Source organism: Teleopsis dalmanni, chromosome X (genome assembly GCF_002237135.1).
Source record: "Teleopsis dalmanni isolate 2A chromosome X, ASM223713v2, whole genome shotgun sequence".
Classification (NCBI taxonomy): domain Eukaryota; kingdom Metazoa; phylum Arthropoda; class Insecta; order Diptera; family Diopsidae; genus Teleopsis; species Teleopsis dalmanni.
In genome coordinates this window covers 99,138,253-99,153,686 of record NC_051848.1, presented here as the reverse complement: position 1 = coordinate 99,153,686, position 15,434 = coordinate 99,138,253, and positions in this window count along the sequence as shown.

Sequence of the window (15,434 nt, the reverse complement as noted above, 5' to 3'; positions counted from 1 at the left end):
GGGAAGAGAGGGAGGGAAAAATTAAGAAATAGAGTGCGAGACAGAAAAAAAATTGGAGTTAAAGTGAGATAGACAAAAAGAAAGTCAAAAAGAAAGTGAGAGAAAAACAAAAAGATGGAGAAAGAGAGAAAGCAAAATAAAAATAAAAAAGGGAGAGGCATGAAAAGAGAGATAAACAGCTGGAGAAGAGAGAAGGAAAGAAAAAATTGAGAAAGAAAGAAAGGATAGAAATAGAGAAAGAGAGAAAAAGAGAGAAATAGAAAATGAGAGAGCGAAAAAATGATAAACAGAGAAAGAGAAAGATAGAGACAAAGATAAATAGAGAGGAATAAAGAGAGAGATGAAGAAGGGAGAGAGGAGTAGTGATAGAGAGAGAGGGAGAGAGATAGTGATAGAGAGAAAGAGAATGAAAGGGAATGAGAGAGACGAAGGTAAAAAGAGAGTAAGATAGAGAAAGAGAGGTAGATAGAGAAAAATATAGAGAGAGAAGGAGATCGAGATAGAGATAGAGAGAGAGAGGTAGAGAGAGAGAAAGAGTGCGACAGAGAGGGAGGGATAAAAAGAAAGGTGGAGAAAGGAAGGGAGAGATAAAAGGAGGGTGAAAGAAAGAGAGAGAAAGTCAGAAACAGATAAGGAGAGAGGGGGACTAAAGAGAAAAAGAGAAAGGCAGAGATAAAAAAAAAAAGAAAAGGGAAAAATGAAGAGCAACAGAGAAAGAAAAAATGAGAAAATAAGAAAGAGATAAAGACAGAGAGACAGAAAGAAAGAAAAAAATAAAGAGAAAAAGAGAAACAAAGAGATATATAAAAAGAAAGGGATATATAAAGAAAAAGAAATATATAAAGATAAAGAGAAAGAAAGAAGGAAAGAATAAAAGAAAACGTATATGAGAGAAGGAGAGAAAAAACAGAGATAGAGAGTGTAAATATTGAATATGCTCAGGAAATTATAATCCAACAATTTCAACATAATTCTAGATAATGATGGACATTAATGAACGCGATACTCTATGGTATCCACATCACCAAAACATTATTGACATGTGAGATCTGAAAGGATACCAAGAGCGGCCGCGTTAAATCCACCTGTCTTGTTTGCGGTGACCATTCAAATCAATGCTCCAGGGACCTTTCTCGTTAACGATATAAAAAAATTTTACCAATCTACTATTATGTTTCTCTGTACAGTTTTTCGTTACTTTACAAGTTACTATTGTACACCATCTTATTTTGTTGTTGACTAATCCCATAAAGTCATTAAGCTAACAAAGCAATTCTGGAGAATAAACTTCGAATATCTTTTTTGTTTTATTGTTTTATTTCTACGTCTATATATATAAATATATATATATAGTGTCTACGTGTCCTAGTTTCTAGAAGAGCACTAGTTTAAGCACACGCTAGAAAAAAATGGATAAAGTAGTAACAAAATTGTTCGACATATGAATATACCCTGACTTCGGTTTGACGCGAGCAGTTCAAATTACACGAAGACACTCTTTCTTTTTTATAAACTTGATATGAAGGCTTCAAGGATAACTCATTAACCATATTGCAGCAAATAGCACATCATAAAAAATATACTACAGTAGTGAAGGGTTGATAGCCTTCAAGATTCGAAAGCAGAGGGAAGAAGGACTCTAACAATTTATGCATTGTTTCGATGTTCATCATATTATGTATTAGCGCTGGTTAACTACAAGCGATTAAAATATCTAAAAATCTTTGTACAGGGCTAACATAAGATCATCCGTTTAAACGTTTTCATACTTAATAGAAAGGTTTAGTGATATTCTGTTTAAATGGAAACAGTTGTTTAAGTTTACATAAATGGGATAAACAAATGCAAGATGGGAAGGGACTTGTAAGTACGAAATCTCCCAGTAAATAAGCTTCTTCGAAAATGGGCAAAATTTAGCGATATCCTTTCTGATGGGAAACTGTCAGATAAATATGATATTTCACTTATTCTCCAATAAAGGATTACGAAGTAATTGCATTAAAAATCAAATTAATTATAAAAAACATCAAATATGTATTCAAATCAGTTCCGGCTTTCAGAGACAACCATTTATATTAAATATGTTTCTTTAAATATTTATAATTAGTATTTTTAATATTAAATTATAATAATAATTACATTTATTAATATTTTTAAAATTTAATAACATTATATCTATTCATTAATTTTTAGAAGTTTCTAGGGTTTTCATTCATTATATATTATTTAAATGATCCAAAATAATTTCTGTATGTAAAAGGAGTGATGTTATAGTATTCAACTAAATTATTTGTAAATTCTTCCTTATTATTATTCCATATTTCAATATTTAATACTGTGTTTTGTTCAACAATACGCAAATAAATTTAAAAAAGTAAAAACGCACTTTTGAATAAAAGATTTTTGAGTAGATACAGGAGAGTATAGGCCTACTGCTCATGTTATTGGATGAAACCTACAATGTTGCACATGCACATGCCGTCTTCAAAAAAATTGCTTAATGTGGTGCTCATAAACGTTAATTAAATAATTATAGAACTTTGTGATTACGCTTTTTAAAGAAACTTAGATATCAGTTAATTGGTAGATTGATGCTTTCAGAACAGTAGATACTCAAGAGGTAATTCAAGTCTTCATCATAACCAAATTAAACTCAATTCGATTTTGAAGCGACTTCATTACAAGTTCTTTACTTAGCTCTGAATTAAAACATTTGGGATTTTTTTATTTATTAAAATTTATATAAATTTTTTTAACCAAAATATTAAAATAATGTCCTTCTTATTAGTCCCAACAATATATGTGTAATATACGAGTAACTTTGAGAAACATAAGCGCGTTGCATTTAAAACCTTCGACTGAGACCACAACCAGAACCAAATTCAGAAATTTTTATATCTTTTTACAATTTGTATTCAATTTTACATTAAATTACTTATTATTTATTATTTACAAGTGATACCAACTATTATATACCCAAAAAGATACATTGGGTAGTCAATTTTCAGTAATAAGTCTTTAAACATAATGGAATTGATTGCTCACCAACCAACCAACGAAACATCCGTTACCGATATGTATATAGATGAAGCGGAATGAAGTATATTATTATTCATTTGTTTAAAAGTTTTCCTCGATATATTAATTCTAAAAATGGTTAAAGAAATTGGATATATCGCATGGACGAAGGTTACTATTGCGACCTTCTAAAAAATTCAATGGACAAGCTAAACTTAAAATAAAATTACAAAAGAGTTTATTTTAACTTATCATAAAAATTTATTTTCTCATTAATAATTTTATCATAATTTTATTTAATAATTTTAAATAAAAATTTTAATAAATAATGAATACATAATAAATATTTCTTATTAAAAAATAAATTAATTTTAGAACATGCATGTAATTAATTTAATTTAATACCTCAATATTTATTTATAAACAATTAAATTCGTTAAGAATAATTGTTCATAATTATAAACTTTTTTCCACCCAATAGTCTGACATAGAGAGGCGAAATTCAATAAATTAATTAATTTAATTAATTTAATTTAATTAATTAACATTACATAATTATTATGATTATTATTTTAAAAAATATAAAATTATTAAAAGGTTTAAAATATTAAACACAAATATATAAGTGCTACTTTTTATTTAAAAAAACATTTTATCATCTTGAACACGGGAGAATCCAAACAGGCATGCGGCAGTCAAGAAGATTCATTGATCCTGAACACATGAAAGTTGATGCTATACTGAACTTCTTACATAACTCTGAAGACTCAATCAGCACATGCAGAATATAGGTGAGATAGAAAGTGATTCCTGTTGTCTCTGTTATGAGGAGAAGGAAACATCAGAACATATTCCATACAACTCCTCAGCGGAGCCAAGACGTAGACTTGACTACCTTGGAAACGGGATCTTAGTTTCAAATCAAATAGGTAAAATTAATCCCACAGCAATTAATCTCTACTTTTTTTTCAGTGCTACAATATAGTTCAAATATGATAAAGTATTGCATTTTATCTTTAATTTATATCATCTGCCAAACTATATAGGCTATATTCTAAGCATTCATAGAAATGGAAGCGAAACATTTGTTTCGTTAAAGCATTTTTAATATAATATGTAAAATTACGTTGTAGATATATTCTGGCGTGTAGTGTATTTTTAATATGCCACACATACAAACGAAATCGTAAAACTGCAATAAATATGTAATACAATAATAACAATAACGGTAATAATAACGATAATGCGTTACATTTATATTGGGCAAAAAGTAATTAGCGTTTTCAGTCAGAACTGGAAACATATTTTTTTCAATTTTTATTACTCTGTATAATACCCATTGGGGTCACTTTCTTATATTTTACTTCTAAAACTAGTATTATTTTATTTAAAAATTATGAAAAATTATGAAAAATTTTTTTATGTAGGTAGATCACGTGTCCCGCAATCCTATTTTGTGTCACTGAACTGTAATAGAAATTGGAACTAAAAATGATTGTCTATCCAGTGAATATATTAAAACTTTCTAGTCAATGTCTATTGATTTTAGCTGGGTCACAAAAAATGTATTTGTTCTAGTATTGTTATAATATAACATAATACCTTTTATTTCAATCAAATCAAATCAAGCTAATTTATTTAATCTATTTGTCTAGATTTAGATATTGTGCAATCAGCCAACTTAACCAACATACTTAGACTATATCAGTCTGCCGTGACACCATTCCTTCAAGCAAGACATAAACAATTTTAATTTTTTTTATTATTATATCTCCTTACTTTACAATTTTAGTTAACCTCCGGTATTTCATTAAATTTTGTATAATTAAATTTCGGTGAATTAGGTGATGAGTATATTGAACTATTCGGAATGAAGAAAGTGATTCTCTTTTATAAAATCTGCATCTGAATTAAAATGCCTAAAATAATTGGTACCCATAACAGAAGCTTCTTAAAAATCTATTTTGCACTTTGGGACATAATGATTACGTTCGTCTATATGGAAATAGTCTTAAACCTCTATTAATCTTTGTTTTGGCATTTTATATATGAGTCAGAAATTGTTAGAAAATGTCGTATACGCAAAGAAACATATTATATTAAATAGAATAAAGTTAAAACTTCTGAAAGTTTTAGAAGCTCTATGCATTATTCCTATGCGTTATAATACAACCTGTTAATCTGAAAATAAAAAGATAAGCTAACTATGCTAATAAATTTATATGGATTTAAGCCTTTATACCTATGCACTTATGAAGTTTAAAGATTTATTTCATTTTCAATATTACATCAAATAGCTTTTTTGTATATTAAAGTTATTTGTACAATAATAAGACTATAATTATTTATATTATTTACTTAGTGATTAAAAGCACGAAAGAAACTACAAGGACATCTATTTACATTTATTCGATTAGTTAATAGTAAATATTATTCAATTTAATAATCTAATTTCGAAAGCTTCACCAATATGTGTTCAAGCTTAAAGATCCATTATTTTATTATTTTCTATTGTAATTAAAAACAATCTTATTAACAAAAAAAATATTTCATTATTTTCTATTGTTATTAAAAACAATTTTTTACAAAAAAATAAATTATTTTATTTAAAAAAAAATAAATTATTTCATTTTAAAAAATTTTTAGTAAATCATTCCTCTTTATTAACAAAAATAGAAGCCGTGCTCCCAGCTTACATTTCCCAGAGTACCAGAAAAGATGTCATAAATAATATTAGTTAATTTAATAACTTGACAAAATCTTATCCCATTAAGATAAGATATCCCTTATCCCACTTTTAATAATTGTTAATAAAATATTTTTTATCCTTATGAAGTTTCCCTCCATTTGTAGGATTTCTTTCAAAATGGTGAGTGATTCAAAACATAATTATTAACAATATATTATTTTTAATGGTATTAAATAGATCTTATAAAAAAGTTTTTGATTACATTTTTGTTTTACCTTCAATTAACAGATTCTGCATTTATAACCAACTTTTTGAATTATAATTTATACATTCTATGTAATAATATATTTGTACTAATTTCATTCATTTTTTATCTTAAATTTTTATTTAAAATAAAAAATAATTAAGATAATTAAGCTAGTAGCCTTCAAAGAAAGCCTACTGGAAGGATGGATATTGGAAAAATATCTAATATCTAAGCCTTAGTACAACACACCATAAAATTGAAGTTTAAAATCATTAATATGACTATAAAGTTTTCTTTATAAATAAATTTTTTTTTTTTCAATATTAAAATAGGTCATGCAATTGCGACTATGACTCTTCTCTACAAATCATGAAGATATTGGAAGTCTTTTTATCTCATTTGATACATGAGCTAAATAGTTGGATTGGATCATTAGGATTAGGAATTCGAGCGTGAGTAGGACATCCTGGAGCTTTAATTGGAGATTATGAAATTTATAATATAATTCCATTCAAGCTCTTATTACAAATATTTTTGAATATATTCCTATTAGTTTTTGATTAGTTTCTCTTATATTACATATATAAGTGACAATTTTAATAAAAAAAACGATTTTTAATTTTTTCTTATAACAGTTTTTTTAATACTTCACGCGATGCAAGCTAAACTTCAACTGTGCTCAAAGTTTTTTCTGCTTCGAGCAGCAAGTTCTATTCTATATTATTCAATTTAATAGTGTTGAGAGAGAGCTTCACGTCACTTGTATATATATATATCTATATATATACGCAGTCATTAACTGTTCTTTTAATAAGAATAGTTAAAAATGGAGCTTACGGAGGAGCTTTATTAATTCAGCTATATTTTTTCTTTATTTCTTCATTTAAATTTGGGAACTGAAATTTCGTTAGTTCTTTAGTAGTAATAAACTTTGAAATTACTGAATAACTATTATTATTAATATATGACCATCTAGAATTACTTTTCATCAAACTTCTTTATTTGCATGACCAGCAATAATTTCTACATTATTACCTTTATTCTCATTACAAGTATTAGCTAGAGCAATTACCATATTTTTAACTGATCGAAATATAATTTAACTGATATTTTTTGTCAACCCAAAATTTCTATATTAATTTTACCAAGTTTTCGAATGATTTCACATATTATTAGACAACAGAATCAGGAAAAATATATATTTGAATCTCTAGAAATTATTGAGGTTATATTAGCTATTGAAGTATTACGAATTACTGTTTGAATTACTGTTTGTCGTCATATATTTACAGTAAGTATACATGTTAATGCTTGAACCTATTTTACACCACCCACAATAATTATTGCTATTCCAAGAGGAACAAAATTTTTAGTTGATAAGCAACAATTCATTAATTCTCCTTTAAATAATTAATTATTATGAAATAAATTATTAAGTATTAAATTAATATTAAATAATTATTTATTATTAAATAATTAATTATTTCATTGGATTGCATAAACAATATTATGAACTTTAGGACTGGTTTTTTATGTAATATAGGAAGATTAATTGGAGTCGTTTTATAGCTTATTCATTAATTGACATTATTATGATAATTGACATTTATTATTTAATAACTTACTTCCGTTCTGTATTACCAATAGGGACTATATTTGCAATTATATGTAGGTTTCTTTACTGATATCCTTTATTGACTGAATTATACATAAACCCTAACCTTTTAAGAAGTCAATTTCTAATCAACTTTTTTCATATAATAATTTTTTGAATTAGTTCACGACGATTATCCGGATGCAAACACAATACATATAATGCATTATTTCAACTATTGGGTCCATAATTTTTAGAGTTGTTGTTTTCTTTTGAGACAAATAAATAAAAATAAATAGACAAATAATCTATTCAATTCAATAAAATTCCACGGATTCATTCCAAATTCTAATCCTGTAGAACATAATTGTTCAGGAGAAACTCTGTCAACTAATTTCTAATATGGCAGGCTTGTGCAATGCATTTAAGATTCATGTATAGATACATATATATATATTTATGTACATACATACATACATATATTATTAATTCGATATATTAATTAATATAATTCTATATATTCATGCTATATATTAGAAATTTCAACATAATCAAAACTAAAACGATAAAATAGAGATTCGCTTTTAATAGAACAATTAACCTTATTTCATCATCACACTTTAAAAGTTTATTTATAATTACTATTACAGTAGGTTCCTTAATATTTATTTTATTTCTTAATATTTTACTAGTCAAAATATTTATATAAAAAATTTTAAAAATTGATATATTTTACCAGCAATTATTGTATTATGTATTCCTTTACCTTTCTTTCTATTAACATATTTTCTTATTTACATTAAAAACAATTGGACATCAGTGATATTAATTATTAGATTATTTAGATTCTATAAATATTGGATTTGGTTTATATATAATTCCAGCAAATGAATTGAATGCAAACAATTTTCAATTATTGGATATTTATAATCAAGTTAATCCTTTAATAAAATTCCAAATTTGAATAACTTTAATACGATGTATCATTTAGATAAGTTGGGACTCTGCGGCACTAGTGTGAGTGTGTCGTTTTTGTAAAATGGACACCAAAACTTCAGAACATGTTCTTAGCAGACCATCTCTTAGCAGACAAAAATTTCACCATTAGCAACAAAATCCAAACTGAGCTAAAATTTATAAAAACCCCAAATATATAGGGCTAAATATCAAGGATCTGCACAATAAGTTTTTCAGTTCGCAGTGGTTTCTGGCTCTTAATAATAATTTAGTTACAGCCGCTAATATTATTCATTCTTTAACTATATTTGCTCTTTGTTAGAATTGACGGTGGATTAAATCAAATTAATTTATTTAAATATTAATTCAAAAATAACAACATTCAACCATGATTAGCTCCAAAACCTTTGGAGCTTCACAGTGTTATTTACTTATTGTATTTGATAGAATTCCGACTAATTTCTTTATGAAATAAATTAAAAACTATTTTAGTCTCTGGTTTTTAAACCAATTTACTATGAATTAACACTTACTTCTAAAGAAAAACTAGTTAAATTTATAATATTTATATGTTAAATTAATGAGGTATCTGAATAACCAATTATAATTTTTTTCAAAAACGTGTTAGTGCAAATTGACTGTTTTTCTAATGTATCCTTTTGGGTACATTAAAGTCGGTATTACTTGCAGTATCACTTCAGATCATTTTTATTTATCATAATTTCTACAATTAACGCGAATTTTAGTTAATAATAAGTAATAAGGAATATAATGTAAAATTGAATACAAGTTGAAAAAAATTATAAAAATTTCATAATTTAGTTCAATTCCGGTTTTTAGTCGAAGGTTTTAAATGCAACGCGCTTATGTTTCTCAAAGTTACTCGTATATTACACATATATTGTTGGGACTAATAAGAAGGACATTATTTTAATATTTTGGTTAAAAAAATTTATATAAATTTTAATAAATAAAAAAATCCCAAATGTTTTAATTCAGAGCTAAGTAAAGAACTTGCAATGAAGTCGCTTCAAAATCGAATTGAGTTTAATTTGGTTATGATGAAGACTTGAATTACCTCTTGAGTATCTACTGTTCTGAAAGCATCAATCTACCAATTAACTGATATCTAAGTTTCTTTAAAAAGCGTAATCACAAAGTTCTATAATTATTTAATTAACGTTTATGAGCACCACATTAAGCAATTTTTTTGAAGACGGCATGTGCATGTGCAACATTGTAGGTTTTATCCAATAACATGAGCAGTAGATCTATTCTTACTTGTACTTTAAGAATTTTTATCGAAAAGAGTTTTTTTATTATTAAAATACTAGTAGATGACCCGGCGAACTCTGTTCCGCCTTAAAGGCAATAAATAAGCAGTTTTTTTTTAATTGGAAAAAATACAAAAAAAAAAAATACCTACATTAATCATTCATAATTTATTTGTGTATTTTAGTACACATCGCAAATTATCTATTTGTTGACCTCTGTTGTTCGCTCGACCTTCAGTCCTTAAATTTGCAGTATTTCGTATTCTTCTTGCATTACGGCTTTGTCGGGAAAGATTCGATCGTCTTGGTCGCGGCATTATTAAAAAACTAAAAACTCAAATTTTCAACCATACCATACATTATAATTGTTAATTATTTATTTTGTTGAGTTTGCAACAACCAGGTAGTTTTATTGATTAAAAACGATATTTATTGCAACACAAACTTATATTGATCTAATACAACTTTTAAAAACACATTAACTAAGTTATATTTCTATCTGTTAAATTTTAATAAAATATTTTAATAAAGTATTAGTATTGCTGTTAAGCTAGACTTACTTTGTATAGGGACAAAGAAGCTTTATTAAATTTTAGAGGAATTTTTAGAATAACATAGCATAGCTTCTTTGTAAAAGCACCAGAATGGTCGCTTTACATATAGTAAGTAAAACAATATGCATTACAAAATGTCTCTACAAAAAGAGTAGCTTTGAAAAGAAATAAAGAATTAGCAAACCCAAAAAGTTAAACTTTCAATTCGTTGAACTTGTGTTTCCAAAATAAAGCTGTAGTTTATAAGCTCGTTCTAATTTAAAGCACGGCAAGTGCTTTGGTTGTTGTCACTAATTAAATAAAAATAAGTGACAATAAAACCTGGAACTTGAGCATTGAAAGTTTGTGCAGCCTTGGCTTCTTGTGGATAAACACGATTAGTCATCGCTTCTAATTTGACAGGCACGAGTTCTAAGCCTGGCACTTGCAGTCCAAACAAATTATATACGGACTATAAACTAATTAAATAAAAATTCGATTAGTCCAAAGACCACTGATGAAGAGTACTTGGCAATACTCGAAACAGCGTTGTATGGTCAGCCGAACTTCAATAAAATTAAAAATAAATTTTTGTGTTTGTACTTTATTTCTTTCTTTGCTATTCGAAAATTCCAATAAAATATTTTCTTATATCAAAAATTTGATAATTTCAAAACCTACTTTGTCGTGAACGGGATAAACAGGTATCTTATGTCCTTCTCCTGGCCTTAAACTACCTCCCTGCCAATTTTCAGCTAAATCGGTTCAGCCTATATCCTTCTCCTGGCCTTAAACTACCTCCCTGCCAATTTTCAGCTAAATCGGTTCAGCCGTTCTTGAGTTATAAGTGGTGTAACAAAAACACATCTTTCTTTTATATATATAGATTTAAAAATAATAGCATATAATATAATTGATTACCATAATTATTAATCAATTCGACGAACATACAGCAAATATTTTTAAGGGTTTATATGATAGAGTGCATTAAAATAAGGTAGAATTAATAATTAATAATAAATAATAAGTCGGAATTAATTTCCATTTCAATGAAACCGGACTATCGGAGTTCTATCTATGAAATCTAATTATTTCAGTCATCTTTCATAGAAAACTTTATTTTGTTTTTATTGAAATTTAAAATAATCAGTATTTTTTACACCACACTTTTCATATACTTAGTTCGATGATGAAACACTAAAGCAAAGAAAAAAGTTGAAGAGCATCACCTTAATATTCGAGATATAAGGAAGCGACACGCTCACTAAATCAGTCTCATTGATGGCTATGATGCCGAAATGAGAAAGGCGAATAATAAGTCGAAAAATACTCCAGAAATAAAATGGACTACTTGGCACTACATTTTTACACAAAACTTTATTCAGAAAACTTGCTGTAAACAGAGATAAATCCAGATCGAAAAAAAGGTGGGGGATAGAAATCATCTGTATTTCTAGAAATTTAGAACTTAAATGTGGACATATTTTGTTAAATTAATGTTCTATGCTTAATCTATAATTATAAAAGTTTTTGTTTACATCCTATTGTTTACATCAGGTCGACATTAACAATTATATCATTTTACAAATACTTTAAAGTCTTGTTATCCAAAAACTTCTCCATTGAACTCGAAAATCTTAACGATTTTTCTTCCTGTGTACCATTTTCAAGTTATTTGCTGAAAACCGTTATTTTCACTTTTCTTAAAACATCACACTGCATCTCTTATCTCTCTCTCTCTTTCTTTCATCCTCCTCTCCTAGTGGAGCATATGCTCCCATAAATTTCTTTGTGAAATAACCTGGTTTAGCTGCTATAGCTAAAAATGTACAGATGAAAAATGTTTTTTTCAAGCTTTTTTCCACTTTTTCGATTTTCAATGTGATGGGACTTCCACTAAAATATTAAAAACATTATTTTTTTTGATTGAGGTTAGACTGTTTTAATACAAATATTTTGAGTGATCTAACATAAAAATCTAATTAAAATCGCCGAATTTATTCGCCATTTTCCGAATTTGCCCAAAATAGTGGTTTTTATTAACAAGTCAGAAAAGTCGTTTTGAAATTATTTTGAAAAATTAAGAGTGCAAATCAGAACTGCATTATGTAAAATGGTACTGGATCTCACCTGTACCACTAAAAAAACAGTGTTTGAACTTTTGTGTAATTTCAATCTCACATATTTTTGGTAAAGATATGGTTGTCAAAATAGCGAATTAAAATTACTGAACTAAAATAGAGACATTTCATTTTTACCATAAATCGGAGTATATCTCCAACAATGTTAGTAATTATCATTCCCAATCCACAAGCAGATAATGTAACTTAAAAACTACACATGAATCTCCAAACCTCTGAGTTGCACTGGCTGATTAATAACATATCGTCACTGTGCCTAGAGTATAAAGTACTCTTGTATAACAGCATCATAAAACCCATATGCACTTATGGTATTCAGCTATTTGGTAATGGTAGTGCTTCAAATATTGAAATTATCAAAAGACCTCAGTCAATCATACTAAGAACAATCACTGTTGGCCTATGGTATATTAGGAAGGAAAATATACCCCGAGATAACAACAATAATTTATTATAATAAAACATTGTTTTTACTTACAGAAATTTAAATGATTTATAACATATTATTTGCTATATATATCAAAATCTTGTTTATTACAACTATTTATTTTATATGGTTATTAAACAAAAAAACTAGAACAATCAATTAATGAGGTAGTAAAATTTGTAAACCAGTTTATTTATTATTTAGTCTGTGATTAGCTATTAAATATAGTTATTGCATATATTTAGATTATTATAATGATATACCATATTTTATATTGATAATACCTTTCATCTCATTATTTTGTTTTATTGCATTTTGTAATTCTCATGCAGTTTAAAATTAACAAAATCATATGATAAAATTGTTTGTAATTCTCATATAGTTCTATTAATAATGTTCATGTATACTCTTCGCAGATTAGTAAATTCTAATTACTTTTTAATGGAATTATGTTGTTGAATAAATTTAATGTATTATCACCCACAGCACATTTTGCTGAATGCCCATAAATGATTAAATAATTGGGTCTATATTTTGAATTACCGTTTTTATTGCTCTAAATTTTTCAGGAAAACAATAATACAATCTATTTTCAAACTAGCTGACGTTCTTAGAAAACTATTTCTAAGATTACTTAGATTCCATATTAACAATAATATTATATAACATATAGAGATGGGTTAGTTCTATTTGTGTCTGAGAAATATAGTGCTATACAGTCCTGTAGTCATATACAGCTCTGACGATATGAGTAAAATGTACATTAATTTTAAAATTTCAATAGAACTTTTATTACACTATTCTTTTAAAATGATGATATTATTATTTATTTTAATAAATAGTTTATATAGTAATTCAATTCAAAAATTTAAAAAAAGAAAAAAATTCATTAAGCGTCGTTTTATAAGCATCTCAAACTCATATACAAGTAGAATATATATCAAGTTCCATAAGATTAAACATAAAATTGTTATTTACTCGTAGAACTAATATACTTATTTTCTTATCTTCATTAATAAAAAAAAAATGGAAGTGCTGGAACCAATGGAACAAATTTCATCGATTAAAATTCATAAAGTTCAGCAAACGTAGGATTACATATTCCAAACACACATAAATAGACCTGCATTGAAACCATTAACAGTACCTCAATTGGGTAAGAGAAGAGTTTTTCTATTTATAAAAAATATTTTGTAGAATAAAATAAGGAAAAAATAATGAAAGTCGAAGAGTGGAGTAGTTATCAACTCGAACTTTTCAACTTATGCTTTGATCGGTGAGTTGAGTGAAGGGTTTAACGGAAATAGAAAAACTATATATTTTAAAATAATTAAAATTGTGAAATCAAAGTATTTACGTTTCGATTAATAAGAAATATAGTAATTGCTCCTGCTAATGCATTTATTATTACTGATCATACAAATAAAACAATTTGATCAAAAGTAATTTTAGATGATCATATATTAATTAAAGTAATAAAAAGGCTTCCCCAAAATTAAAGAAATTTAAGTTAAATGAAGAGACCTCCTTGAGCTCCGGTTTTAACTATTCTGAGTAGAAGAGAGTTATCAAATTATTTCCACTTAGATTTGGATATGGAATTGGATCAATAAGACAATTGAGCTACTAAAACTTCCAAATGTATTAAAATTAATTGATACAAAATTTTACAGAACTGTAAGCTTATTTATTAAAATTTTGGAACAAAATTAAGGGTTAAGTATCGAATCTATTTTACAATAATCTACCATATTCTATTTATATTTTTTTTTACTTATTTTCATGTAAAAAATACATAAGTATCATTTATATCTTCGCATTTTCTAAAACCACCTCTTTCGGAATAAAATAACTACTACTGAAGAATGAGAAAAAATTCTCATTTCTAAATAACTACATTGTTTAAAAAAAAACAATTATTAAAGAAAATTGCAATACTATTGAAATAAGAAAACTGTGATAAACAGTTCAGTTAATTACAGTAATTATTTATGTTAAAAATCTAGACCAGTGCAAGTAACCATATAAGAAGAAAAAATTTGCAGAATTGCTAAGTTCAATTGAGAAGTTGAGATAAGAAGAGATCATTCCTCCTAAGATAAGCAAATAAAAACGTGAAAGAAATACTTCAAGCATACGCTTAACACAGTCAAGTTGGAGAGATCCCATAAACCAAATAAATAAATTAGAAATAATGGTCGTACAACCTTTGTTGTTTCTAGACTTGTAACTATTTTTATTATGGATGCAGCACCTAGAGGCTGATGTGTTTTTCAGGTAAATCTCAGCATCAAAAGCAATGTGTGGATTCAGTATACATGATTATGGAATATAATTTATGCATCACTCTTCTTAACTCTCATTGACTTTAAAAAAATTTTCGTTAACCTTAATAATAGTCTAGTATATAAAAGCTTAAATTGATAATTCATGTTTTATAAATCTATATAGCAATATAACCAATACAGCAAAAGAGGATTAAAAAAAGTAAGGAATTACCTCCACTGCTTCTCTATTGCTAATGCTAAAGGCTCTTTAATATCTGAAAAAATTA